Consider the following 4,627-nt stretch of genomic DNA (forward strand, 5'->3'; position numbering starts at 1 on the left):
AGAGCAGTCTCAGTACTATGATACGGTCTAAATTCTGACTGGAAATCCTCAGAGATACCATTTTTCTCTAAGGAATATAATTGTGAGGATATTACCTTTTCTAGTATCTTGGACAGAAAAGGGAGATTCGAGATCGGTCTGTAATTAACTAGTTCTTTTAAAGATTTTAATAACATAATTACATCTGAGATATGGTATACATAATAATATATTTGGGAATTCCCTTCATTTAACTGCAGTTCTCACTACCAAAACTTTGCAGTGTGTAGGTGCTCTAAATAAATCAGACATACTGGTAACAAATATGCATGTGATTTGACAATACTAGACGCAGTTTCATATACTCAGTGTCAAAACAATCTAATAACTCATTTTTTTAGACATAGAGGATCTACCCATTTTTTTAGATAACATAGGCACTATTCACTCATTAGGCAACACTACTGTCATTGTTGTGGAGAAATACCAAAAGTGAACTTGACTTCACACCCCTACTGTATATTAATTCTAACATTCTTCTCCATTATTTGTTAATGTTTTCATTATATAATGAAACTGCTGTTAGAAAATGTACACATTTACACAGTGAATATTTGTTTTTGGCTATATTCATTTTTATACCTTTAAAATTTGTTTTCAATTTTGGAAATTTAAGGTTACTTACAACACTAATCACATCATTGTCATATTTGCATTTTGCATACTGATATGTGACTGATATATTGATACTGATATATTACTGATATATTGTTCTATATGTAAGAACAAAGTTCAATCTACAACTCTCCTCCTTTAAAATATAACATTTGATAATATAATTATTGAACTGAATTATTACAAAACAAATACATATTAATTGAAGCCAGGCTGAATGAGTAAACACTGTTATTGCATTCCTGACATTGGTCAGACCCTCGGTCACCTTTTAGATACCAAATACAGACATTACCGTAACATTAATTCCAGAATAGATACACCAGTTTTAAGAAAACTATGAATATGTATTGATTATATAATAGAACAGGGGGGATTGAAAATCCAGCCTTCATTACTATAGTAAATAACATTTGTAACAGGGACAAATTAAAATAAATGTTACCAGAATTCTGCAACTGTAGAGTTGCATATAAGTTATGTTCTGTTATGAGCCTAAATTACAGAAGCCTAAATTATAGAAGTTGTGTTTACGCTGAAGTATTACTTAATTTAAGGCACAGCTCTATTCCAGTATATTTGGAACCTGGGTAACCTTGATTGCATGTAGTTAGTGGATAAGCTTTTTGTTTTGAAATGCCATCTGTAAAAGTGGTGTAAATTGTTTAGTGGATTCATGTTTTCATGTAAATATGACTTGTTTTGTGCATACCATAAACACACACTCCTTCAGCTTTGAGTCAGAGTTTAAGCAAGCTAAGTTTCTTTTTTTTATTTCCTCCTCAGGCAAGAAGACCTAGAGCCCAGAGAGGAAGTAAGAGTAGGCAATTTGAGGTTGGGTTCCGTCTTAAAATTTGAGAGTACCTGGTCAGGTCACAGGGTCTGGTTTGCCGGCTAGGTTTGGACTTCAGCTTAATGCTTGTGGAGACCTCCACCCTGTTGTACTCACACCTGTCATAATGGAGTGCTTTGTGCTGCTGATCTTGACCCACATCAAATCCTAGACTTCCCGGCTAATGGACTTCAGGCAGTCAAAATCCATGAACAAACCTCACCGACTGTCAGGATCAGTGATCACTGGTGTTCTTCACATGCTCACATGAGTCAATTCAGTCATTTTTTTTTTACTTAAATATTTTTTTATTTAATTTTATATTTAATTATATTGTGATTATTGTTGTTTTATTCATATATATTTAACAATTTACACTACTAATGACTACCTGTTCATTCATTTCTGCAGTCGAATGAAACCAACACTCTTGTTGAATATGTAAATTTTTACCACTACTTTTTTTTTTTTTTTTTTTTGTACCTTGCAAGCACTGATATTTCTTTCAAGAAATGCTAATATGGTTGTTTAGAAGTCAGAGGTGGAACTATTCAAGACATTCTCCATGCATATTATTCAACAGTAGATTCATATAATTGATGACCTCTCTTACAAATTGAATATCTCCTTTTTGAAGAAGGCACAAGCTGCATTTTCTCAAGAGGTTTCAATCGGTGTGAATACAGGCATCCACAAAGGGATTGTGGTTCACCATTGCTGCACCACCTCTAACAGGATGGACCTACAACTAGTAGTTAAGACTGCACAGCATATATTGGGTTCAGTAATGATTGATAGTCTCCACCTTTGGCCTATCTGCCCCTTCTCTTTCTGTGAAAATGATTCGGCATGTTCATTCCAGAATCACTAGAGTCAAGCATATTTTCTGCCCACAGGCTATCAGAGTAAAGCCCTGCCCCCTACCTTTCAATCAGGAGGTCTTCGAGCACTGAGAAGACCATTTTTAATACATTTCTATGTAACATTATGCATAATTCTGTTACTTTTTACTTTAAGAAAATGGACACCGCTTTGATTTTTCACCTTAAAATCAATTTCAAGTATTATGTTTCTTCTTTTTCAGTTAAGAATAAAAACCTCCTTCCAACCATTGTCAAAATATGTTCAAAATCACTGATGTGTGAGCAAATGTTTGTAGCCTAACCCAACATTTAAATGCAGAGCACAAATTCTGAGTATGGGTCACCATACTTGGCCACACTTCACTTTATTTTTTTTAAAATTTTTTTTTCACTTTTCACTTTAACCTATTTAATACGGTAAGGTGAAGCTTACTTATTATTTTTACAGTAACACTTTACAATAAGGTCTCATTTGCTAATGCATTAATATGATCTAACAAAGAGCAATATATTTTATAGCATTTATTAACTATTGTTAGTTAATAAATAAATATATATATATATATATAGGCTCATGTGAGTGCACAGTGTATTAGCTAATGTTAACAGATACATCTTTTGATCTTGAAAAAAAACCGAATGGTATATGTTGAGATTGCCATTGGTTAAGATTAATAAATGCTGTAGAAGTGGAAAGGAAAGGAAAGGACGTGGTGTGCGGCCAAGTATCGTGTCCCACACTCGGAATTGGAGCTCTGCATTTAACCCATCCTAGTGCACACACACAGCAGTGAGTAGTGAACAAACACACACACACACACACACACACAGAGTAGTGGACCATTTTTTGCTGCAGCGCCTGGGAAGCAGTTAGGGGTTCGGTGCCTTACTCGAGGGTCTCACCTCTGTCGTGGTATTGAGGGTGGAAGAGAGCGCTGGTCATTCACTCCCCCCACCAACAATCCCTGCTGGCACCGAGACTCAAACCCGCTGTCACGAATCCTGTCCATAGTCTTCCGTCCACTCATCACCAGAGGTCGCTCTTCCATTACATTGACTCTCTCACTACACAGACTGTTACACGTCACAACGGACTACATTTACTAGCTATGGAGGCCGTCTGTGAACTCTCTGCCTGTCCTGTAACAGCTATGGAGGTTGTCTGTAAACTCTCTGCCTGTCCTGTAACAGCTATGGAGGCCGTCTGTGAACTCTCTGCCTGTCCTGTCACGGCTATGGAGGCCGTCTGTGAACTCCCTGTTTGTTCTGTCACAGCTACGGAGGTCATTTATGAACTTTTGTCCTGCTCTGACTGAGCAGAGGAGGCCATCTCTGGACTCTCGTCCTGTTCGGAACCAGCCATGGGGGTTGATTGTGAACTGTCTATCCATCTAGTTTCAACTAATGTGTCTGATTTTGAACTATCTGTCTTGCCAGTCTCAGTCAATGAGTTAAATAATGAAACCCATGAATCTTTTTCTAAATTATCTGTCTGTCCACTAATTCCAAGTAATATGTCTGATGAACCTTCTGTCGGTCCTGTTTCAGTCAATGAGTCTGATTTTGAAACATCTGTCTGTCCAGTTTCAATTAATGGATCTGAGTGTGAATTGTCTGCATGTCCAGTTTCAGTCACTGAAATGTCTACCAGTCCAGTTTCACTTACTACACCCAATTTTGAACTGTCAGTCTATCCCATATCAACCCATGAATCTGTTTGTGAATTGTTTTCCTGTCCAGTTTCAGTCAATGAACCAGATTTTGAACTGTCTTCTTGTCCAGTTTCAGTCAATAAGCCAGATTTGGAATTGTCGACCTGTCCGTTCTCAGTCAGTGAGCCAGTTTATGAACTGTCTGCCCGTTCAGTTGTCATCAGGGAAACTATTGATTCACTTTTTGTGTTCCCTGCCTCGATCCTTGATGCCGTGAATGCACTGCCTCTCTCTTGTATCTCAGTTTTCTCTAGGTCCCAGTCTCTGCCAGGGGTCCCTGATCCGTCTGGTCTGTCGTGGTCGTCTTCAGTCCCACTTTTGTAGTCGTCCGTCTTGTCTGCTCTGGCCTGGTGATCTTCTGCTCTCTCTGCTCCACCGTGGTGGTTTTCTGCTCCGTCTGCTCCTCCGTGGTGGTCTTCTGCTCCATCTGCTCAGGCCTGGTGGTCTTCTACTCTCTCTGCTCTGCCGTGGTGGTCTCCTGCTCCGTCTGCTCTGGCCTGGTGGTCTTCTGCTCCTCCGTGGTGGTCTTCTGCTCTGTCTGCTCTGGCCTGGTGGTCTTCTGCTCC

This window comes from Sinocyclocheilus rhinocerous, unplaced genomic scaffold, assembly GCF_001515625.1.
Source record: "Sinocyclocheilus rhinocerous isolate Xijiao unplaced genomic scaffold, SAMN03320098_v1.1 scaffold636, whole genome shotgun sequence".
Classification (NCBI taxonomy): Eukaryota; Metazoa; Chordata; class Actinopteri; order Cypriniformes; family Cyprinidae; genus Sinocyclocheilus; species Sinocyclocheilus rhinocerous.